This window comes from Danio rerio, chromosome 5 (assembly GCF_052040795.2).
Source record: "Danio rerio strain M-AB ecotype USA chromosome 5, GRCz13ab, whole genome shotgun sequence".
NCBI classification, from domain to species: Eukaryota; Metazoa; Chordata; class Actinopteri; order Cypriniformes; family Danionidae; genus Danio; species Danio rerio.
The window spans coordinates 66,984,394-67,010,871 of record NC_141025.1 but is presented as its reverse complement, the minus strand read 5'-3'; the positions used below and the strand labels follow the sequence as shown (position 1 = coordinate 67,010,871).

The 26,478-nt window shown below is 35.0% G+C and overlaps 1 protein-coding gene across 12 annotated transcripts in view; it reads right to left on the bottom strand.

Moving 5' to 3' along the window:
• The window catches only part of tmem132e (transmembrane protein 132E), a 1,079,249-nt gene that overhangs the window by 883,017 nt on the left and 169,754 nt on the right, over positions 1-26,478 (bottom strand). For 7 of the 12 annotated variants that reach the window (XM_087252404.1, XM_087252403.1, XM_087252405.1 and 4 more), the window contains exon 3: positions 19,454-19,621. The exons of the other annotated variants lie outside the window; for them this stretch is intronic. The gene's annotated coding sequence lies outside the window, so the exon portion shown is untranslated. The remainder of the gene's footprint in view (positions 1-19,453; positions 19,622-26,478) is intronic. 12 annotated transcript variants of the gene reach the window in all.

Here is a 26,478-nt window from a genome sequence, read left to right as displayed (position 1 = left end):
TCTGCTGAAAAAAAGGGCATACCCTTTATTTCAGGTAATTTAATTACAGTTACTTAAAATACACTTGCTTTGAATACTGGCATATTTCTCAGTTTTCCTCTCGAATCATTAGTTGATCTGTTCGTTAACATTTTATCCACACAATAAAATTTTCACAAGTTTCAAATGAGCAATTTTTGTGGATTAGTTTTAATAAAAGGTCTTTCTGGACAGGGGACGTTTGACTTCTAAAAGTTACACTAGGTTTTCATACTATGTCTAGCTCTTTTATCTCAAAAGATCAAGGATAATTCCATTCCTTATGATATATGACCCCTTTAAAATATCCTTTTGAAGAATTTGTCCCCATAGGAGCAGAGCATTTCAGGACAACAGAGTTTTCCCCGCTTCAGAAAAATCATGTTTAGTCAAATAGGTCACTGGACATAAAATGATGCTGAGGGTTTGAGCTGTTCATTCACTATCCCTTCCAATGTAATGTAACAACATTATTATAAAAGAGGAAAATGTTGGGACAACTGTAATTACTGCCATTCATTCAGCGGCGAGGATTTAGCTGGAGGACAATGGTGGATTAAATGAGGGAACGTCTATATACAAAGCCACTCTGGCACTCTTGTTCTCCTATATAATTCCCTCTGCCCAATGATCCAAAAATTACCACCCCAGTCCAAAGCAAAGCCTCCATTATTATTAAAGGAACAAGAAAATTGCTTCCAGATCATCAACAAACGGCTTCTTCCAGTATATACATGTATAATGTGTCTGAGCCTCAAAACTCTGCTCTGGCACAAACAACGGCCCAAAACAATGTGCAGTATTAACTAAACAAAACACTTTCCAAAATGTCATTTTATTAAAAACTCTGTCATTAAATTGTTCTGGGTCATTAAAAGTCTGTAATCAGAGTCCATGTATAAGTTACAGCAAGAAAAGCAAAGCATTTGTTAAAGTCACAGCATGTTGACTTGTCACAGCTTGAGATCAGACAGCTAAAAAATACATTGTAATTATTTTGTCATCAGAAACTGTGGAAACTACATTTTTAAGTGTTTTATGAATGGACGGCAAGTAAAGCATTTGCAGACAAGCATAGATATCAGTCTGACTATTGTCTAGAGATTATAAATGGAGTCTAGCTCTAGCATTTACTTATAATCTTATTTTTGGTAGAGCACAATAAGCATAATGTCTCAGTAGTTTATTTTATTTGGTAATTTACGCACATTTTTTTGAGTAAGTAATTACTTAAAGACAATTAATCCTATTTCCTAAATAATATACTGCATTAAAAGATGTTTTACACCTACAGTTACTGAGAATGGCTTCTAGACACTTTTGCAACCAATATGAACTGCCACAAAAATGTCATGCCTTTAAATTACTCTATTTTTTTTTTTCTGTAATTATATGCAGTCACCGGCCACTTTATTAGGTATAGCTTACTAGTAAGAAGTTGGACCCCCTTTTGCCCCTTTTGTAAAATCTTTAATCCTTTGTGGCATAGATTCAACAAGGTACTGGAAATATTCCTCAGGGATTTTGGTCCATATAGACATGATAGCATCAAGCAGTTGCTGCAGATTTGTTGGTCAGATTTTGTCAGTCTCCCGGTCCACCACATCCCAAAGGTGCTCTATTGGAATGAGCTCTGGTGACTATGGAGGCCATTTGAGTACAGAGAACTCATTGTCATGTTCAAGAAACCAGTCTGAGATGATTTGTGCTTTATGACATGGCGTGTTATCCTGCTGGAAGAGGCCATCAGAAGATGCTGTGGTCATAAAGGGATGGACATGGTCAGCAACAACAGGTAGGCTGTGGTGTTGACACGAAGCTCAATTGGTACTAATGAGCCCAAAGTGTGCCAAGAAAATATCCCCCACACCATTACACCACCACCACCAGCCTGAACTGTTGATACAAGGCAGGGTGGATTCATGCTTTCATGTTTTGCTGCTAAATTCTGACCCTACCATCCGAATGTCGCTGCAGAAATCAAGACTCTTCATCATTATAGCAAATTATAGCCTCAGTTTCCTGTTCTTAGCTGACAGCAGTGGCAGCCGGTGTGGTCTTCTGCTGTTGTAGACCAGGTGCTCCCAAACTTTTCAGCCCGCGACCCCCAAAATGACAATGCCAGTGACTCGTGACCCCCAATATTCTCTGAGGTGGTGGTTATAAATACAGAAACCTTGTATGCAATGACACACACACACATCAATAGATCAATAAAGAAGTCTATTCTTTGTTTTTTTTTTTTTTTTATGAATGTCAGTGCTGTAAATGGGCTAGAAAGTTTAACCTGGTGTTATAAAATCAATCTGCTGCATCTGACAGTATTGCTGTGTCTTTAGTGTAATGTAATTACCCAAAAGTCGCAATCCAATAGAACTACTAACTATAAGCTACTATAGTTACTATATAGTTTATAGTAACTATAAATGACTATTTTTTTCTCTTCAGTAGGTTATTGATAAAATACAGTAAGTCTTAAGGTTTAATAAAAATTAATTGATTTTTGAAAATCACCAGGCGACCCCCCTTCATTATCCCGCAACCCCTCGGGGGGTCCCGACCCCCACTTTGAGAACCTCTGTTGTAGACCATCCGCCTCAAGGTTGGACCAGTTGAGCGTTCAAACATTTTCATCAACATTTGCATCCTAGAACTGCCGCTCACTGGATTTTTTTTTTTTTTTCAGACCATTCTCTGTAATCCCTAGGAAAGGTTGAGCGTGAAAATCCCAGTAAATCAGCAGTTTCTGAAATACTTAGACCAGTTCGTCTGGTGCCAACAACCATGCCACATTCAAAGTCACTTAAATCACCTTTCTTCCCCATTCTGATGCTTGGTTTGAACTGCAGTAGATGGTCTTGACCATGTCTACATGCCTAAATGCATTGAGTTGCTGCCATGTGATTTGCAGATTAGAAATTTGCTTTAACGAGCAGTTAGACAGGTGTACCTAATGAAGTGGCTGGTGAGTGTTTATATACATGTAATTAACTACTCTTTAAACATTAATATTATTATTAATAATTTTAATATACATACATTTAAAAGTGATACTTATTTCTTCTTTGATACAGCACAATGTTTGAAATATCAAAAGATGAAATTTCCATAATACAAGAGAGAAAAAAAATCAAACGGCTTCACTTCAGTGGGTTCTTACATTACAGTCTCATTCACTTCCAGCCAAGATTGCTTTCAGTTGTAGATATTTAATATACGTCAAAAGAATTGAGGAAAATTGGCTGAAAATTGGCAAAACATTGTAACTGACAGCACACAATAGCTGCGCACAGTATGAAAATTTAAAGCAAGTTTCCGAAATAAAATTGAACACGGTGTGTGATTTTATTATATTTTTTTCTAGCTGTGATGACATGACATCTTAAGTGCAGAAACACATCAAGAACATATGCTGTATTGTTTAATGCACCATAAATACTTGATTTCATATTCCATCATGAAGAGTACAAAGTCTGTACTCACTCTTAACTTAAAATGAAAAGGTTGTGACATCAGTTAAGAGTCATGCTGCGGTCTCATTTACAATGTATAAGGCTTTTCTCTGGCTGGGATCAGAGTATACGTGTATGCTTTTAAGTGTGTGTGCGCGGTTTGTGCATGTGCGTGTGTATAAAAAACACATTTTAGACTCTCCAGACTATGGCATTTAGATAATTTTCTATAATAAAGATTGTCAAAACATTTGCAGTTTGCCTAAAAGTAAAATTAGAACACTGTGACTAATTATACAGTACAAGGCAAAGTGAGGTATATGGACATAGCGTAGAAAGCACAAATCTTTAAGTACTTTGACATTTCTTTCTTTAGGTTTTTTGTCTGTCCACCGATTTCATGGGTCACTATAATGAATATGACAACAACTTTTTAATAAGCAAGGGATTGTCCAACTTTAAATAACTTAACAACTAATGTTTTACATGCTCAGGACATCTACATCAAATGAATATGCAGAAAGACTTCAGGTATGAAAGTATAATTAGCTATGCTTCCAACATAAGATGTGAATTAAACTGCACAAAACTGGACTTTCGCATACAACATTACTGCATAAAACAGCATCATTTCCATCCACCGAGTCAAAGAGAACAAAATCTGGCAGTTCAAAATATAATTTGCTGAGTCGAAAAAGCCACAGTGGGTGATTTGTCATATCTAATAAACAGAGTTAAGTGTAACATGTTCCAAAGTAATGTGTTACTGTATTCTAATAAATATTTTGGGGAACGCAATAATATAACGAAAAACATTTTAAATTTGTGTAGTTTAAGTAGTTACTAAATTTAATGTAATTGCGTTACTTGCATTACAAATAAAGTTAAAATGCTTCTTTTAAATCATGTTTTCCACTGCAACTACAGTTAATAGGCAAGCGCTTTTAAATTGCTGAAGAACTTGCTGCTACTGTTGAGAGTGTTTATTTCTTCAAGAGGAAATACAGACATTACTTTGATTTCATTGAGCATAAAAACAAAAGTATTGCTGTGAAATGCAGTCCATGCGCAGTCTCTAAAGAACTTTAGACTGCTTTTAACTCGACCAGCAACTTGTTCAAGCACTTGAATAGAAAGCATTCTACAACAATACTCATCACCAAGGAGAACACCGGCGTCCAAAAACACATATATGCATTCAAACTTTAAGTTCAATTGTAATGAACAATATAGTAAAGAGTAATCAGTATTTCTTAGGGAAATGTTATTAATGCACAATAGAAGAATCATTTTATACTTTAAAGTTAAGTTAATATTAGAATTTGATGCAGTACATGTCACCACAAAACATTTTAGTTTTCTGTCAACCAAACACAACAGCAGACCTTTAAAAAATAAGAGTTTTATTCGAGAATAAATATATATTGATCCAGCATAACCTCACGTGGGGTTCTGGTTGGCTCCTTCATCTCGGCCACAGTCTAGTAATTGTGTTATCATGGAGTGCTATTGATTGTCTTTAAGCCTAAAGTGCATGTACAGTCACAAATTGATATTGCTGCCCTTGCATTAGGACTATTCTAGGACTGAATAGTTCTGCACGAACCAGTAATGATAGAGGTAGTTGCCGTTCTTAAATAATGTTTCCATCATACTTAGGAGGTCTACTACTTAACTGCTGTCTCCTCCGTATTATGAACTCGAGTCATTCTGGTTCATGTTCATAGGATACAGTCTTTCCTGAGAACACTAACTTGATAAAAGCAAGCCTTTTATTTGATTATAAGTTTTAAAATGTTTCTTAACTTTAAAATTAGATTTGGAAACGCACATGTAGCTACTGTTGTTTCACTAACAGAAAAAGCACCAAGCTCTAACCTTTTTTTAATTTTAGAGATGTTCAACAGGTTTAATTTTATAGTTCATTCAGAATTAAAATAGTCATATCATTTAGTACCACTGATTCCATTTTAAACATTTTTTTCTCTCTGTAATCCAAAGATATTTTGAGAAGTGTCCCATTAGTAGTACTTATGTTATAGTATGCATGCAGTTCAATAAAATTAAAATAAAAATTAATCTTTTTATTATTAATTTCTCGTGTTTTTATTTTCAATTTTGTATGCATTTACTGTTGGTAAATTTTGTTTGTTTACCTGTTTTCTTGACCACTAACTACCACTGTACAGTAGAACTAATAGGTAATTTCACAAAATATCAAGTCTTTAAGATCAATTAAGTCTTTATGATCATTTTAATGAGTCATAGTCTAGTGCAGGGCTGCCCAAACTCGGTCCTGGAAGGCACGTGTCCTTCATATTTTAGTTGCCACCCCAATTAAGCACACCTGAACCTGCTAATCAAGCTCTTGCTAGGTATTCTAGAAGCTTCCAGATAGGTGTTTTAAAGGATGTTGGAGCTAAGCTATGCAGGTCACTGGCCCTGTAGGACAGAGTTTGAGCACCCTTGATCTAGTGGTTCTCAACCACATTCCTTGAGTACCACCAGCACTACATATTTTGCATACTACTTTGTCTGCCACACCCTTTTTAGATCTTGCAGTCTCTGCTAATGAGCTGATAATCTGAATCAGGCGTGTTTGGAGACAGAAAAAAATGTGCAGTGCAGCTGGACCTCCAGGAACATGGTTGAGAACCACTGCTTTAGTCCATTTAAACCACTTACTTACAAAGAAAAACAGTCAGTATCTTAATGACTCACTCAGTACGCTTGCATGGACACCAACAATACGATTTTAATATGTTTAAGACAATTCTCTGATGATGACCTTAATCCGACTAAAGTCATAATCCAGTAATGGGATTAAGACATGTGGAGTATTTATATTTTAGTTGCATTATCAAAGTGCAGTACAGACATGTAACAACCTTAATCAAATTATTATCATCATGTAGGACTTTTTGCCACATTTGGTGACATGATATTCCATACACACAAAGCTGTTTCACACATCGAGTTTTTTGTCTTTTTTTTTGGTGTATTGTATCAGTTTCCATTATAACACACTCCACTAGTCCTTACTTAATACTTATATCCGGTACCTTAATTTGTTGTTTCTGAATGAAATGAAAGTGAAACTGGTAAATTGTATTTAGTCGCAAAATTCAACATGAAACACTTGAAATTGCATGAAACTCCGGAGAAAATGTAGATAGCCTGGTGACGCAATGATGTCAATTGATCTATGTGCTACTTAAACTGGGAACATGAAAAGATCATTCAAAAAGCAATCTATGTAAACACCTTAATCAAATTATGATCTTATTCAGATTAAGGAAAATAATTTGATTGATTTTCATGTAAACAGTCACTCATTTAGTGTCATTCATTTAACCAGCCAATTTAGCCATTCACTCATTCAGGATTGACGAGTCACACAATCATTTATTAAAACTACTATTTCCTTTGGAAACTAGTGAGTTTCTTTATGAATGAGTCCTTAAGTCATTAATTTAACCAATCTATTCAAACTACTCACTCATTTAGGAATCAAACTAGAGACTGTCTTTATGAGTGAGTCATTGAATCTTTTATTCAATCAGTCCTAATAAACCTCTCATTCATTTAGCGATGAAACTAGCAAGTTTATGAATGAGTCATTGATTTATTAGTTATCCCAGTCCATTCCCACCTTCCTTTCTTTAGAAATAAAGTTAATTGACTTTTATTGTAAATGGAAATTAATCTCCAGTTTGTTCTAACTCTTCATGAATTTAGGAATGGAACTATTAGTTAGTGTCTTTACAAGTGAGTTAATCAGTCCATATAAACAACTTGCATAAGAAAAAAGCAACAACTGATGAGTGTCTTTATGAACAAGTCACTAAGTCATTTATCATTAAACTTGCTCACTTATGGATTAAACAATGACTGTTTTTATGAGTGAGTCATTGAATCATTCATCCAATCAAACCTCTCATTCATTCAGTAATAAAACTATTACCTAGTGTGTTAATGAATAAATCATTGATATGTTACTCCATCGGTCCTACGCCACCCAACCCGCTCTGAGCTGGGATATAACCGGTGACATTACGCATGGGAGTCGGGTGCTCTACCAAGGAGGCTAAAGACCATGGCCTCTAGAGTCTGTCGCTAGAGCAGCTTTAGAGGTCAGAGGAGTGAGGTTTACCTGCACAGCACTTACTAGCTGGCCTCCATTATACATTCATTTCACACATTCAAATATGCATAACTACTAGCAAAACATAGCATTTAATATTTGTGTCTATGGTGATGCCAATAATAATTGTTTTTTAAATATAACCAGACAATGTGCTGTATTCATGTAATATACACAATGAATATTTACTCTAATCCTCTCCCAGTTAAACAGTCTCTTACTTTCATGTATTTCAGAAGAAAAAAATATATATATAAACATTTTGTAAATCTTTAATCTCTTCAGCAGCATAGACTAAATGTGGCAATGCCCATTACCCGTCATATATCAAATAAAATGATTCTTTTCAAGCTGTTTAAAAGACAAAATACAAGTTATTACACATATTTGAGAATCAAAATATCAGATATTTCACAAAATAATTAGGACGATTGGTAATATTTGCAGTAAAGAGAAAAAAAAATGAAACAATACACAACATCTGTACAAATCATGGTCTTTGTTTCCAATTATAGGCTTGCCAGGTGAAATTTAAAACGGTGCAATCTAAATAGTTTCTAGGAGTTATAATTAAAACTTTAATACCTTTTTAACACCACTTAGAACGAAGTTTAAGACTTAAAAGACTTAGAATTGGAATTGTATAGTGTAATTTTATAGTACTGAATTTGCAAAGAAAACACACAAAACAACTAATTAATTACAATCCTTAACGCTCTTTGTTATATATAGAAAGAGTAAAAAAACCTAGAAACAGTGATTGAACTGACTAATAATAAATAACATGGTCCCACTTTATATTAAGTGTCCTTAACTACTATGTACTTGCATCAAAAAAATAAATACAATGTACTTACTGTGTTCATAATGTATGAACAAAGGATAGGGGTTGAGTTATGAACAGGTTTGGTGGTATGGGTAGGTTTAGGGTTGGGTTAAGGTGTAGGGAATGGTCAGCAGTGTATTTACAAATGTAATTACAGAAGTTAATTACAGATGTATTTACATACAGGTATTTAATCAAGCATAAGTACACAATAAATACATGTATTTACAATAAGTACATTGTAACAAACTATTACTTCCTGTGTAAGTACATATTAGTTAAGGTCACTTAATATAAAGTGAGACCAATAACATTAATAATAATTGTGATTCAGCAGAATCAGCAGTTACCTCTCAGAACAGTCATTCATAAAAAAAATGGCAGATTCAGTGCATCTCTGGTCCTGTATTTCCTAATGTATGGGTTGACGCAGATGTCAACAGCTATTTTAGAGTATAATCCCTACGAAATCTGCTTGTGTAAGCGAAATCCCCACAAGCATTTGTTGTATTGGGTTCCACCTTTTTCGTTCTGGGTGACAAACAGACAGATTTTCGGCAGGCTTCAAAACAGAAACAAAATCTTCTTTATGTGGTCAGTTGGATTGCACTTTAAGATCTTTGAAAAGCAGATTAAAGACATTTTAAGACCAAAAGAGGCATTATCTTTATACTATTAGACTTTTTAGGACTTGGATCTGTGTACACCCTGATTTATAACTTCATTGAATCATTAATTCTACAAATCCATTGAAACCATTCATTCATTCAATAATGAAGCCAATTGATGTGTCTAACAGGGAGCTGTTAAATCCTTTCATTTTCCAGTTTGTTCAAACCACTCAGAAAGACATTCACTGTAGTTTCCTACCGAAGTGATTAGCCCAAAGAAGTGACTTTTTTCATGAGTGAGCCATTGAATCAATCATTACATCGCTCCATAAAATGGAGGAGAATATTGGAGTGTAGAAACTAGTAGCAGTTATGATGTAACAAAAGCTAGTATACTAATCTCTACTCTATTTAATCTGGTTTTTATATACACACAGCAATGGCTGTTGATATTACTACCCTTCAATAGATGCACTCCTATTCCAACCTCAAAGTGGAGCTCCATTCTTAAACAGGCAACACACCGCAGCGCTACTGGGACCGCTTCCTGGTGGCCTTTCAAATATGTGATGTGAACAATTAATTACTGAGACAACTCGCGATGACATATTTCATTAACATTCAAAGCATTCCCCAGCTTGCCAGTTCAGCCTGAGCTCCAGTGAGGATGGCAGGGGAAGGACACACAGCTGGAGGGAAGCCAAGCCCAAAACCCAAGACGACCGTGTCTCACTTTCTGGAAAAAGAAATTAACAAATACGAAGTCATTTCAAGGTCTATGTGCTAGAGATTAGACAACCACTCAAACACTCTCCGGCGCAGGTTATTGTCACACAGGGGTAAGTAAAACTTCAGGCGCTTTATAAAGAGGATAGACTGAGGCTTTAAAGAAATTGAAAGGAAAACAGAAATCAAAGACGCATTTAACATCAAAGAAAAGGAGAATAAGGAGTTTGACCTTGGAGTCACTCAAAAAGGTATCGAATCCACATGTAAAAAAGAACAAACAGTATTATAATAGATATTAAAAATGCTGAAGCAAGGGGTATCTGCAAGGAAATGAATAGTGATGTGAAAAAATTGACAACAGTAGAATCTAAAGAGTTAGTTTCTTTCACTATACACAACCCCAAATTAGAAAGTTGGGACGGTATGGAAAACACTAATTAAAAAAGAATGTAGTGATTTCTAATTTTACTTTGCATTTCATTGCAAACAAATTGAACACCAAATATTTTATGTTTTGTCTGGTCAACTTCATTTCACTTGTAAATTTACAGAAAAACGTTGGGACAGGAGCAGTTTAAGGCTAGTAATCAGGTAAATTGGTCAAAAAATGATGCGATTTGAAACAGGTGATGTCAACAGGTGATTGTAATCATGATGTGGTAAAAAAGCAGCATCCAGAAAAGGTCTAGTCCTTTAGGAGCAAAGATGGGCTGAGGACCACCAGTTTGCCAACATATGTGAGAAGATTATTGAAATATATAAAAACAATGTTTCTCAAAGAAAGATAGGAATGAAAAACAGTGCAAAACATCATTAAAAGGTTCAAGAAAGATGGAGACATTTCAGTGCGTAAAGGATGGACCATCACAAGCGGAAACGTACTATGGTCAGATGAATCATTATTAATAATTATACACTCTCAGAAATAATTGGGTCCATATTGGTACCTCAAAATCATATATTATTACCTAAAAAAAATAAGAGGAACACTTTTGTACTTTTTAGGTACTAATATGTACCCTTGATGTATTAATATGGACATTTTAGGTACAAATTTGTAACTTTTGATAAGATACCACCACAGTGACAGCTTACGTACCTTTATTTCTGAGAGTGTATATATTATTAGTATAGCATTCTATCTATATTGCAAATGTCCTATTCAGAGCTGTTGATGCAAAGGACATCAAATTAAAAGAGAAGAGTAGGACTAAAGACTAGCATGGTCTAATAGTAATGCAGAATCAGACTCATCATTTCTTTACTTTAAAATACAGCTTTCTGTATATCTGTTCCGTACTGCTGTATAAGCAGACCATGGGATCTATTTTAACAATCTAGGCGCAAAATCTAAAGCATATTTTGAAAAAAGGGCTTGTCCGAATCCACTTTCGCAATTTTAAGGACAGAAAAATATGGTTTGTGCTGCGAACAGGTATGTGCTTTTTCTCTTAATGAGTTATGGATGTATTTTGAGTATAACATGAAAATTAGGCTTGAGCTGGTCTGAAAATAGCAACACATCATGCCAAGCATGTCTTGTGCCTTATTGACCGGGTGTATGATCGTGCCCATACCTTCATGCTGTGGCAGTTCATATGACTAATGCGAAAGCAGACTTTATTCATCCCAAAGGAAGTCATATTGACACTGTCTATATACCTATAACATGCTATTCACCAAATACATCAAAATTTAGTTTTGAATCTTCTCTCTTCCTGTGTGTATGTGTGAGTTGTTCTTTCTTCCTCTGGGTATGCCACAGCACAGCACATTTAAAAATGAATAAGGGGTTCAGATCAACGCAGCTTTACTACCTTTTTTATTTTTTTCCCATACTTACAAGTGTTCAATGGAGGGTTAGTTGAATAAATGACCAATTTTAGCATGCAGAAATAGCACCTTGAAAGGCAGAATGTATCAAATTCTAGAGAGCATTTAATGGGTCAGAAGATTTGATGAGAAACTGAAGTATGAGGTGACATAAAAAAAAGTTCACCAGAAGTTACAACTAAAGCTTAGAACATTTATATATTTTTAATGTAAATTGGATTATAGATTCCCTAGATTATAGATGAACTTTAGAGCTGTGACACGTGCAAGCAAACACATATTCAGCATGTGCATTTAATAATGTTAAAGAGGTTTAATATGTATTAAATAGGTTATAAACCCTTACCATTATATTGTAAGTGCACTATTCTGTGCTTCTGAATAGCTGTATTTAAATTTCTGTCGTGTTTCGTCTTGTGCAAACAGCCAAATTGCTCATTACCGCAAATCTCCTCACGTAGCGTGTTGTTAGAACACAAGGGTTAAAATGTAAACCGCTCACCTAAATATTTATGTTCTTAATATTTCTATTATTTGCTAGTTAATAACCACCTCATGTTGAATTCATCATCTGCGTCTCATTTCAGAGGCTGTTACTGTCCACCTGAGGTTGCATACAAACTGGCAATGGGTGGGTTAAAGGAACCTAAACAAAGACAGACTATCTTTATGCACATTTTCTAAGCAGAATATCTGACTTTAGCATTGTTTTTCATATAAACGAAAGTGCTCACTTAGCATGTTTCTTAAATATCTGCAAAAATAGTATTTTTATGCTTTAGAAAAGTCAAAAACTTGCATACAACACCTTAAAAACTAACATATTGATACAAACACCTAAAAAATGGACATGGACTTTTAGTTTTAAAATGTAATTTGCCCTAAAACCGAATTTAAGCTTGTCCTTTTTTCATATATCATGACGTACATCACATTGAAATTACCTTGAAATGAGGAGGTGGGGGGTTGGGGGGGTGAATGATGGTGTATTGTCTTGTTTTTTGGGAACCAATTATATTGTTGTAATATGGGTGCTGCCAATGAAATTAAGAAAGACTGATGACTGGATAAAAGTAGGGCAGAAACAAGACACATAGCTCCTCCCAAAAGGCAACGTAACCAAAAGTGAAGAAAAGTCCTTTTGAAAGGACAGGATATAGCATTTAATAAAAGATTATGAGTGGAGATTTATTTTTAGAATATAATGAAGATACAGTACATTGATTATGAAAATCACTGTATAACTATATAAATAAGAAATGTAAATTTTTATTTTTAATGTGTACCGGGTCAAAAAAAAAAAAAAAAAAAAGGTCAGGAATATTGGTGTTATTCTAGAGTCAGATATGACTTTCAGTAGTCATGTCAAAGAAGTAACCAAATCAGCATGCTATCATATCAACAACTTTACAAGAATTAGATGCTTTGTTTTAGGTGAGGACTGAGAGAAACTTGTTCATGCTTTTATCACCAGCAGGGTGGATTACTGTAATGGACTCCTCACTGGCCTTCTCAAAAAGACAATCAAGCCATTTTTCCACAGCACACAACATTTGGACTTGACTGTCGGAATATGGCCCCTTGTGGGAGTCACTCAGAATTTTTAGTTTTGTTGTGCACCATGGGAGAGAAGCTGATCCTTGCAGTGTGCAAAATATAGAAGAGGACCTTTATTCTCTGTGCGTTCACCATGGTTGAATAAATGAATCCTAGAAACTCATACACCGGGAATGTTGAGACAACATAAAACATATATTTCTTTTGTTACTTATTTATGAATTTTATTATTTTTTTGAATATAGACTTATTTCTGATTCCAAAAATAACAATAAAAACTTGTATTTCTCATCTCGCTCGCACGGACCTGCTTAGACAACAATGGAATACATCACATCCAGTCAGCCGGTTGCATACGGTCTAGTCGCAGAAGTTTAGACGTATCCGCAGCTCAAATCAGATCCAAATTTCTCGCATACGGAGATGATCAAAATTCCACGCAGCTCCCGAACTACTATCCATTGGAAATGAATGACTGTCTGTTGCTTGTTGTTTGTCGTGTGCAGTGGAAATGTGGCTTTAGACAGTTGCAGCTCATCCAAAACACTGCTGCCAGGATTCTGACCAGAACCAGAAAATCAGAGCGCATCACACCTGTCCTCAGGTCTTTACACTGGCTCCCAGTTACATTCAGATTATATTTTAAAGAATTATTACTTGTATATAAATCACTAAAAGGCCTAGGACCTCAATACATTGCAATATTGAATGCAAACCTAACAGATCACTCAGATCTTTTGGATCAAATAAACTAGAAATTTTAAGGTTTCAGTCAAGCCAAGGTGAATCTGTCTTGAGCTACTATGCCCCTGCTGCTAGAATCAACTTCCAGAAATGATCAGATGTGCTCCAACATTAGGCACATTCAAATCGAGACTTAACATATCTGTTTGGTTTTGCCATAACTGAATGAGCACTGTGATACGTTCAACAGATAACACTATTATGTTTTTTTCTTTCTTTTTTCATTTCTTTAAAACATCTTTCAACAGATTTTAATCTGTTTTTAATCATTTTTATTGTTTGATTTTATTTTTACTTGTTTCTTTTATTCATGTTTATGTAAAGCACTTTGAATAACCATTGTGCATGACATGTGCTAAATAAATAAACTTGCCTTTTTTCACTCCAACTTTAATCATCCATTCATCCATTTTTGACCTAAGCTGTGTTACAACAACCCAGCATTTTTAGCGCATTCTCTAAAATGTCAAAATGAAAAACTATCTCGGAGCGACATCACTTTAGCAAGATTTCATCAGATCTTTTAAACATTTTTAGCATGTAGTGTGTTGCCAGCTAGGTAAGGAGAAAGACTCTTTGTTAAAGCAAAGGATATGTATTCATTATACGTGTTGTTTTTCTACCCAGCATGACACTCGCTTCTTCACAGACACAGCGTGCGTTCATGGATTAACACAAGAAAGTCTTCAATACTTCATTCCCCTCGTAACCATAGTGAGTTGTTCTCCTTGCATGTAGCTTTTCTGCTGTGAACAGCATCAATCACACCTGATAAATAACCGCAGTCATTTTCTCTTCTGCTTTCACTTTTTTGGGGGCGAATATTTGAAAATTAACAATCCCTCACATATTAGGAAAAATACTGCCTTTGCTTTGAGCCGAGACAGCAATTTTTACGGCTCCGCCATTATAAATGTCATAAAGGCGTCATAAAAGTTATAGCTGGTTGACATAAAAAATAGATTCGTCTTCATGTTCGGGAAGCAGATGTTGGTTATTCATGACCTCTGCTATACTGAAAACATCCATTCAAACTTTTGTGCTTGTAACCTTGTTGTGACCGTCGCTTATGAAAAACGTACAGTTTTAAAAGCAGCCTTAAATGGCATTAAAATCACTTTTTAAAGGTCTTACGTCCTTTGAAATGATAGATATACAGATCTGGCATTGTGGAAGGTCAAACATTCACTATTTTATTATGGGTCTCTATTAAAATGCGTTTTTTCCTGAGGCTTTCCATTAAAGTGACTATTCACACAAACGCGAGACTGGTGGCAAATGCAGTGTGCTAAAGGTATCCTGATTTTTCTTAATTGTTTGTCACCGGTTACTGTTCAGATTGCTACCATAAAACACTTAGCATAAAATTCTCCATCTGTTAAAAGGATGTGTGTTTGTAAGTCAAGCAGTTGCATTGAGAGGTAAAGCAGTAGTAAAGCAGATGCAATTAATACGCCAGATGCTTCCTTTTTCCCCAAGACTGTCTGCATATAATGACTTCCAAGGATTGATACTCGCTTGTTTTGTAGTTTTGCAAGATCATTACTGTCATATTGTAATCTGTGTGTTTTCATTTCACCAACTGACTGTGTGTCCATTGCAGTTACTGAACCATGAAACAATGAGGAACTATAGCATTAAATGTAGACACTATCACAATGAAGCGTTATATAAACATATAAAAAGTGGAACAAATGAAAAGGCACACCAAACACAGTCAACAAAGTACTGTCACTATAGCAACATTCACTCATTCATTCATTTTCTTGTTGGCTTAGTACCTTTATTAATCCGGGGTCGCCACAGCGGAATGAACCGCCAATTTAGCCAGCAATTTTTTTTCATGCAGCGGATGCCCTTCCAGCCGCAACCCATCTCTGGGAAAACTATAGCAACATAAGCATTACTATAAACTCCACAGCTTAGGAGTGTGTGAATCTCGACGTCAGAGGCAAAATTATTAGCCCTCCTGATATATTAGTTTATTAATATGAAGTTAGTTCTGTTTCTTTATTATTCAAATCAAAATATTTAGTTTTAGGAAAAAAATTATTATAAGTAATTTACAAAATAGGGCAACGTGGTGGCGCAGTAGGTAGTGCTGTCGCCTCACAGCAAGAAGGTCGCTGGTTTGAGCCTCGGCTGGGTCAGTTGGCATTTATGTGTGGAGTTTGCATGTTCTCCATGTGTTCGTGTAGGTTTCCCCTTATAGTCCCTATAAGACATGCGGTACAGGTGAATTGGGCAAGCTAAAATTGTCTGTGGTGTATCTGAATAAGAGTGTGTGGGTGTTTCCCAGTTATGGGGTGCAGCAGGAAGGGCATCCACTGCAAAAAAACATATGCTGGATAAGTTAGCAGTTCATTCTGCTGTGAAGACGCCAGATTAATTATAGTTTGACAAATGCTGCAGCTGACCACATAATAAACTGTTTTTATTTTTGTCAAATAAATTGTTTGTTAAATGCTATCGTTCAATGAATTATTAGATAATCCTATTTTTTGTGACTGCCAAAATATTTAATGATTAAATGACTGTTGATTTTTGTTTATTTTATTTCTCAGCCTCTTTTCTCCGCTCTTATACTCCACACTTGGGTTGTTTATTAGTCCATGTCAATTATCATGATGATGGTACTAGTTCTGCCAATCCGCTGATGATATGAGTAGATTTAAAGGGCCTGCATATTCACTGTGTGGTGTGGGCTTGGCCCCTTAGTGCTCTGCGTGTTTTTTTTTTTTTGTTTTGTTTTTTTGCTTGATTAGCTATGATTTTTTTTACTGATTTATTACTTCAGGTTTCTGATGTAATTCAAATTCATCTTTTGAACTTCATTGGCTTTAAGTAGGAACTGTTTTGATGGTTGTTGTATGATATTAAATTAAGCATTATGGCATTTTTAAACATTTGCTTTAGCTTAGTTTGTAGTTCTTTTTTTTGCCGTCTTTAGTTTAATCAGTTTAGATCGGGTGTCATGTGCACTGAAGATCTCGGGTTTAATTTTCATACTTTATTTTGTCAAAATCTTCAAAGGATTGTTTTGTTCATTACTTTGATTTGGCTAACAATCAATTTATAAATAACATTGTAAACATTTTCCTTCCATTATTGTTCTACAGGTATCTTTTGTTTTCTAAATAACTGAGTAAATAACTCTCAAAATAACTGTTTTAATGTAGAATCGTTTCTTTTAGTCTTTGTTTTTGTTTACTCCATGTAGTTCAGAGAGCTGAGATGCATATTTAGATTTTTTCAGATACATCAATGTACTGTAAGTGTGCAAAGGTCACTCTCACACATTAACAGACAGACATACACACATTTTAATTTGCTGCTATCCTCCATATAAAATCCAGGAACTAAGCTTTTTTGCACTGGCATATCTAAGGCCCCGTTTACACTAGTGCGTTTTAGTTTTAAAACGGCGTTTTAGAATGAAAACGATCCGCGTCCACACTCGCGTTTTACCCAGCGTTTCTAAACTGCTCTCCGTCCACACCAAAACGCTGAAAACGCACATCACGTGACCACACACACACACTTTGGCAATCGCTGGAGCCTGTCTACCCAGATGAGAGCTCTGCTAGTCGGACTTCTCATCAAGCATCTCCCGCTGGATCTAATCTCACTATATTTATTAAACGTGTTATTTCATTCATCTTGTTGTCTTTATCTAACGACATATTCCCTGACTTTGGTCATTGGAATCTATTACTTGTTCTCAGGTAACGTGTTTTGGCTGAGCGCAAAAATAAGTTAATGATTAATGTAACCACGTAGCCTACATTCTGTATATTGACTGATCGCTTGCCTTTATTTCCTATAATGTATAAACTTATTGTATGTTATACTTTTATAATGGCCATTATCGATTATTAAAACTGATATTCAGCAAAAGAGAGGGGATGTTTCGTATTTTCACTGAAATTGAAAGGAGGCAGTTGTTATCGGCTCCGTTTTGTTATAAATATCCACACAGTGAAGATGACGCTCATGCAGCACGACGCCTCAACATGTCTGCTGTCTGTTTAGTTGTTAATATTAAAATAAAAATAGGCAGTTCCTTATATAAAGTTTACATTTTATTGTTGAGAAAGTGAAACAACGTAGCCAAGGTGATGTGAATGACGTTATAACGTACACTGTTCCCTGTGAAGATTGACGCGTGTCCTCGGTATGTTTTCCATATCAAACTGAGAAGAAGAGATGCAGCCTCGATCAAACTTGTGAAGTCTGAACTTACACGGAGAAGATTTAGGACTGAACGTGTTAGGCTACTTAATATTGAGGAAAAGCCCCAATCAGATAGGCGAATGTCTGCAGCCCCGCCTCCGTTTTCAGATATCTCCGTCTTTCCCCATCCACACTGAGACGGAGCAGCAGCGTTTTAGAATGAAAACGGCCTCTCCAGCGTTTTCGAAACGCTCCGTTTTCGGCGCTCGAGAACTCCGGCGTAGTGTGGATGGATGGCGTAACCGTAGCAAAACTTATGCGTTTTCAAACTAAAACGCATTAGTGTAAACGGGGCCTAAAGGTTTATTGGTGCCAACTGATGATCAACAGTAAAAAAAATATATAAATGTTACCTCATCCTAACAGGGAAAACCACTGACAATCATAACTGTATGATTATATGGTGTCATGGTTTTGCAATCAAAAATGCAATTATAATGGAAGTCAATGGGGCTTTATATATATATATATATATATATATATATATATATATATATATATATATATATATATATATATATATATATATATATATATATATATATTGAAAATTCGTAATTTTGTTTTTTTTTTTTTCACCAAATCAGTAACTTCATTTATGAATTTGTCAATTAAAGAGTTAAAATCATGTAATTTTCTAAACAATTTGGTAGTTTTAATTGAAAGAATTTAATTATTTATTTATTTAATTATTTATGCAAAAAAATAATAAAAAAAGGTATATGATGCATTTTTACAGCAGTTTAATGGATGTTTTCATCCTTAACATTACAAAAATGTAGTAAATTTGCCCAGAGTGTATCACTGAGTTTACAAATTTTAAAGCACTTTTCCAAAATATATGTCAAAGTAAAATTTGTCACCAAAAATCCTTCCGCTAGCTGAAACACAGAAAATGTTATGGCCAAATTAATGCTCAAAATCACTCCAGACAGTGGATGAAAACATCCCCAACAGCAAATAAGGGTTAACAACATAAACTTGTAACATTTATGTTTTAATGTTACAAAGTGTGACTATTTCTTCATTAAACACCAAATAAAGCAGGCAGATAAATGGTTAAATGTGAATGTACATCTGTCCTGCTCAGGCTTTAGTCAGAAGCAGTTATCTCTATCGCTCGGCGCTTCAGTGACTCTGTCAAATCTCAACCTTGAATGACACCCTTTTAAATCTCTCAGTCACCGGTCCAACAAATGTCCTTTTCCACTATAGTAGCGTGACATATAAAAAACCATAAAATATGGTAGAGCATGGTGACACTGTAACAGACAATAAACATTTGAGGGGCCACAGCCTTGGGTACCTGTTCTGCTGGCCCTCATCATTTGATCTGAAGGATGACTGGTAAACAGACAGCCTGTGTTCATTCATCTCATGGGTGTGATGTAGTGTGAAAACCTTGGTGATGGACCATATGGAGCCCAGCAGGCCTGACACACATCGTTTATCCCCCTCCGCACTGCATATCGCACTGTGGAATCAAATAAAAGCGGCTTTAATTATTCACTGTGATATCGTGATCTTAAGGTCTTTGAAAAACTAACAACGGCGCCATTTTTCAGCAGAACCTCTGCGTTTTATCATTGTGCTGGAATGAGGTCAGAGACGTCTTTCAAAACCTACTTTCTTTTTTCCCCCATCTGGAATCTAAATAGAGTTAGATGTATCCAGATAATATCCAGGTTGATCTTTTGTATAGTAACTGGGACTGTCAAGCTATGAAAATGATAAAAAAAAAAAAAGTATTGTAAAAGTAGTCCATATGTGTGTGCTATATTCCAAATCCTCTGAAGTGATAACTTTGTGTGAGGAACAGATCAAAATTTGGAAGGACATGATGATAGAGTTACTCATGAAAGAATAGGGCAAAATATCATTTAACCCAATATAAGAACGACATGAAATAAGAGTCATGAATTAAATTAAATTAAAATGTATTTAAATTTTATTTTAGATTTAATTTAAAAAAAAGCATAATCACAAAACAGTTCAATGTTTAAAGTTAAAGGGGAATAATAAAATAAAAATAAAAATATTCCCCACTAATTTAGAACATTGAACTGTTTTGCAATTGTGCTTTTTTAATATACTTAAAGCATAGAATGTCTTTATTTATGAATATAATTTAGACATCTGTCTTTTTGAAGAGGTCTTATACTCTGTAGTATGATATATAAAAACACAGACCTCATAACTAAAGAGGAAAAAGCATTTTTTGCTTTTCTAAGGTGGTAAACTGCATATAAAAATGTTATTATTATTATTTACAATCCCCGGCGATCAGCCTATGCAGATAACTGCAGAACTACAACTACCTTGATGCTGTGCACCAATCAACACCCACTCCAGCTGACAATAATCAGACACTTGCACATGCAGCTGAAACTCATGATCAATGATTACAGCGAGTTAGACACAAATTATTTGCCTCAATCTGAATAATACAATAATATGATTAAGGTGTTTACATGAATTGCTTTTTGAAGGTTCCTTTCATGTTATAGCACATAATTCGATTAACATCATTGCGTCACCACGCTATCCACATTTCCTCACGAGTTTCATGTTATTTCAGGTGTTTCATTTTTAATTTGTCGACTTTAACCGAAGTTTGGCACTTTCAGTTTCATTCAGGAACCCCTCTGTGACAAACAAGCTATTTGATAAGAGTGTGAACTGCTGGAAGAGTTTTGTTTTAATGGTGTTTGATACCGTATGGGAAAAACCCTTCGCATTTCGCAATGCAGGTGTCTGTGGTCTTTTACTGACTCAATAGGTGCAGAGAATAGTGTCAAACAGCCATGTGTGTCTAGACAATCCTGCTGACACTACTGAGTCTTGTTCTCTGTAAAGTTGCAGACTTGTGAACAAAACAAAGCTTTTCCTTGACTAGACGTGTTTTTAAACCGTTACAGTTTATTTTTTCCATGATTTTCGCCGCCTGTCGTGACCATTCGCCTGTTTCGCCTGACTACGCATTTTACGCATATTTTTTTCCTCATGACTTCATAATGTATAACTTTTTATATTTTTTTTTACATGTAACCTCAAAGTGTCTTCATTCCAATGATACAAAATTAGTGTTTGTAGCTTACTGGAGTCAGGAACTGTTACTATTTAAAGTTAGGTAGATGTAAATTCCCGAAATGTGTGATGGAAATGGCTGTCTATTGGCATTCAAGAGATAATCCTCCCAGAAGATGAAAAATCTGTCATTGTATCATCTTTTGTCTTTGCAGTACTGATGTGAGGGTTAGTAAATGACTAGGTTCATTTTCTTCCTCTCAGAGGAGGACGACCCCTCGTTTCATCGTATTAGCTGATGTTAAACATCACATAATAGTTAATATTGCTCAGACAAACTGCAAGTGTAGCTTTAACCCCTACTTTGTAAAGTTTTTGGAAGTGTAAGCAGTCCTGTCATTGATTTTGATGGATGCCCCAACTTTGCATTATCCTCTATGACTTTGGCTTTTTGCTCTGCTGAGTGTTTTGGTATGTCCCGTTTAAATATTAAAAATATTTATTTATATCCACAAAAAAATTTCACGTGCACAAAATAAAAATGCATTTTCATAAAATACGTTTCACAAATGCAAAACACCATTTGCAAATGTATAAGAGTGGACAAAAAGTTTTGAATCTTTAAAACTTGCGAGTTCATCCTGAATGAGAATGTGCAAATCCTCTTTTACGTACGATATGGATATGTGTGTGTATTTTTGAGACTTTCCTGGCAGAGTCAGGGCAACTTATACCTTTCAGCCAATCAGATGAGAGCTGTAGTCGATGACACCCACTCTGCGCTCCATAAGCCCAGACTGTTCCTCTCCAGCATGGCGAACGGAGCCGCCAGCAGTCGCACTTTTTTTCATTTATTCATTTATTTGACCATAGCCTCACTCTTTTTATCCATTATTTTGCCGCAGCTCCGCTCTTCTTATTTATTGTCTCGCAGCCCAATGAGCAAAATGTAGCCTGCAGGTTAATGATGAGGATTAAGTATCATTCCGGCCACTGAACTGCAACAGCGATAATGTGGTACAGCGGTCAGCACAATGCGTTGCGACGCCGTCGATCCGTGTTCGGTCCTCACCTGTATAAATCTTTTTTTTTTTTTTTTTTTCATTTTTATTGTTAAGACATATAAAACTGTAAGGTTGTTGAAAATTTGAAGTTCTAAAGCAGCTGTTTTATTGAAAAAGACATGATAGTGTAATTAGAAACTGAATTGGAAATGACCTTATTTTAATGTAGTCCATTGTGAACTGAGGTGGTCCGCTCTAAGGCTTGAAACTCCAGGGCTGAAAAGTCTCAGTCTCGTTATGCACTGATTTTTCTGTGTTTGTGGAAAAAAAGCAGGTGAATCAGCCGACTCATAAAAAAGGCAAAGTAAAGCAAAGCAGGATTCTTGCGATACAGTTCTTTGCATGAGCCGCAGTTTCAGTGTAAACTTAGTAAAGGTGAGCTTCTTTGGAGATGATGTGTACAGTGTTAGAGTTTACATTTAGCGGACATTTGCGCTAAGCATGCAGTGAATGCAACGCATGAAGATTCGGGCACCTTCTCCGAAAACACTCGATTGATCCCGGCTGGCGAATCAACATTCACTACATGATTGCTGTCATCGGTGCTATTAATTGTAACTTTAGGTGGGAATAAGAAACCTGTGTACTTTTCACTCTTCAGCCGTTTACATTTGCCGCGGTCAAAAATCCACCCTGTTATCTGACAGCAGAAAGCCTCGAGTGATTATATGAACCAATATAGAGCCAATATAATTGTCTTCTTGCAGATGTGGATGTAAGCCTCGCGGCTCTTGCCAACTACATGCCTAGGCCAGTCTTTAAATCTTAAGTCCTCCAGCCAGAGGTCCAAAAACTTGCATTTACCCATGTTTAAATTTAATGAATAAATAAAAGAGAGCTCACCTATATGGTTGGCAGCAAGCCAGCCGGGAACCCAGTTTGTTTCAGCTCGCGCATGAACACCACCTCACATGACAACGCTCAGGTCCTACTTTCAACATATAAATAAGTCCACACAAAATTTAGAATAAAGGCCTGCACTTAACACAAATTGACAATTTATCAAAAAAAAAAATTTGAGCTTAAAAATTAAATACCTCGTTAGATGATGTTTATTACTTTTTAACGCCTTTAATTTTAGCTAATTTCATTTACTACCTTTTACAACCCCGCGGACACCATGCTTTATTAATCCGGGGTCGCCACAGCAGAATGAACCGTCAACCTATCTAGCATTTGTTTTACATAGTGGATGATCTTCCAGCCACAATCCATCACTGGGAAATAAATTCAATATACTCTGGCCAAATTTACTACTGTTTAACAGGACAAATTACACATTGTACCTCTTCGGAAAAGAGAAAACCACCAACAAAATTAAGAATGCATGACTATAGGCTGTCATGGCTTTGCAATAAAAAAAAAATGTCATTATAAATGGAAGTCAGTGTGGCAAAAACAACCATGAAAGGCTAGTCAATTTGAACAGTACACAAGGGTTAAACAGCTGCACTTGTATTTGTAAACATGAATTCATCAGTCTTTTTATTGATGGTTTCATTTTTATTTCAAACTTTCGCAGTTGCTTTTATTCCAGAGACCAACTTAAAACTAAACTCTAGGAGTGAAGCAAAATTATTGCTAGCATCCAGGCAGAGGCGCTACCTGAAGCTAAAAAAGCAATTATGTTTACACATATGGCTACACAGAGAACATAACCAAGTCTGAAGATATATGAAAAAGTATTAATAACAACTTAAATGAAGAGATATGGATGGAACATTTTTGCTTTGTGTTTGAGAATGTACTGCAGTATTTGAGACCCTCCTTGGAATGAAAGCCTGCCGGTGTTGTATTGAAATCCGACTCACCGATTGGCAAATTGCACTTCACTTTACTTGTATGTGCAACACACTGTTGAATGCCGTGCTTGCAGGTAATCTCACACCAGTTTATCATAAGTATTTTATTGATTTTTTTTTTTTTTTTTTTTTTGGCACAAAGGAGGAACATAAGTGTTGTCTGACAAACAAACAGCAACTAAATGAATCTGGACAAAAGATTCAAAGGCTTTTATTTTCATAAACAGCACAGAGTGAATTTGTCATCAGCAACCAAATATTCTGATTGGCTGGAGTAGTTGTCTCAAGTCAGCTCATTGAGTTTGTACAGACAAAATAATTTACCAGTAATTACAGAAAATTCCAGCAGTTTACTGGGAATGTTTCCACTTCTCATTCCATTTTTAAAAATGTCTTGTTCAGATGATCTCTTTATAACATTTTACCAGTATTTTCTGGAAAGTTCTGTATGTGACAGAATGGCACAAGGATACAAAGAAAAATCATTTCAGAAAAAGTATTTTTTTTTTTTTTTAAAAGCAAATGTATTTTTTTTCCTCTGAGCAATGCATTTTCCATAGACAGTAAAAATAAGGTCAAACTTTATTTTGATTGTCCTCATGTTGAATTTAGGTTACATTGCATCTACATGCTAACTAATTCTCATATTATAAGTACACTTTTGGGTTGAGGTTAGGGCTGGGGTTGGGGTTAGTTGAAATATACTTACAAGTTTCTTATAGTCAATTAAATGTGTTGAAGGAGCGGTATTATTCAACACAATCTCACGGAAATTCGTAACTTTTTGATTTAGTGGCTAATATGTATGAATTCGTACGATATAATTCATACAATGTAGTACCATTTGCTCATCACCTAGGGTAAGAGGTGGGTTTAGATGCCACGCCTCCTTTTTAAAATAGTACATTTTCGAACGACTAAGCCATATATATATATACATACATACATACATGCATGCATGGGTTAAATGCATACATACATACATACATACATACATACATACATACATACATACATACATACATACATACATACATACATACATACATACATACATACATACATACATACATACATACATACATACATACATACATACATACATACATACATACATATATATATATATATATATATATACATATACATACACACACACACACACACATATATATACATATATATACATATATACATACATATATATACACATATACATACATATATATATATATATATATATATATATATATATATATATATATATATATATATATATATATATATATATATACATATATAAGCTCAGTGGAATTTAGCTTTTGGAAAGTTCATATTTCCCATTCAATGTCAAATAATGCTTAATGGCTGTCGCAAAAAGCCAAATTAATAAAATAAATTACCAAACTACCAAATTCCCATCATGAGTACAATCCCATACTGTCATAGGCCTGTTGCAAAAAATTTGTTGAACAAACTCCAGGTTACAGAGTAAGCTTTGGGTTAACAAAGCCAAACAAATCCAACATGGTTATGAGGTTTCATAAAACGTTATATAAGGAACTCAGGATTTGACTCAGAGTTTGTGATTAACTCTTGACTGTATGCAATTAAAAGAGTGAAATATGCAGCAAAAAAAAAAAAAAAAAAAAAAACTTAAATTCACATGTATTTTTATACATGCAGTAAAGACAGTGCAGTGTTCTATATATGGATTTATTTTTACATTTGATTTTTTCAATTTCTAGCATTTCTGATTTAGATGTTAAGTAGACCTCCTGATCCTGAAAAACTGCACTATTTAACTTGCATCATTATGCTATTTTATATGTAATTTTTTACATGTATAACAAGAAAAAAAAAACTGTACTAAACAGTGACATATGATCACATAAAATAAAAGTGTTTTGTGAAATAAGATCATTTTAAATGTCATTCAACTTCATGCCTTGAGATAATGAGTGTGTAGTTTTGTATTTTTTTAATATTGTAATTTGACCAGACAATGCATGTACAGTATGTAAAATGCAGGGCAGTAACATGCTGGTCAATTTAAATTTTCAAGTTTATTTCTTACTAAATGTACAGTGAGAGATGAGTTGTGGTTTCTTTCCTTCTATTGCACTCAAACAACAACCAAAGGACCACGAGGGTCTCATGACCTTGAGGTTAACTTCACAGTTTTCTCTAAATGTCAGAGGGTCAAATATTGACTCACTCAAAAACTATTTTTGCTGCTTGTTTTTAAATACATATTTAAATTAGGCTGAGTCACCATAATTCTTCAATTTTTGAGGGGGACAAATTCATTGTTTTGTGTTCAGTCTACTTAAATTTGTAATTAAAAAACTGTATTGGGACAACATGAAGGAATATGAAATATTGTGTGGAATCCAGTATTTATGATGCACTCTAAAATGACCAAAGGAGGATCTCAT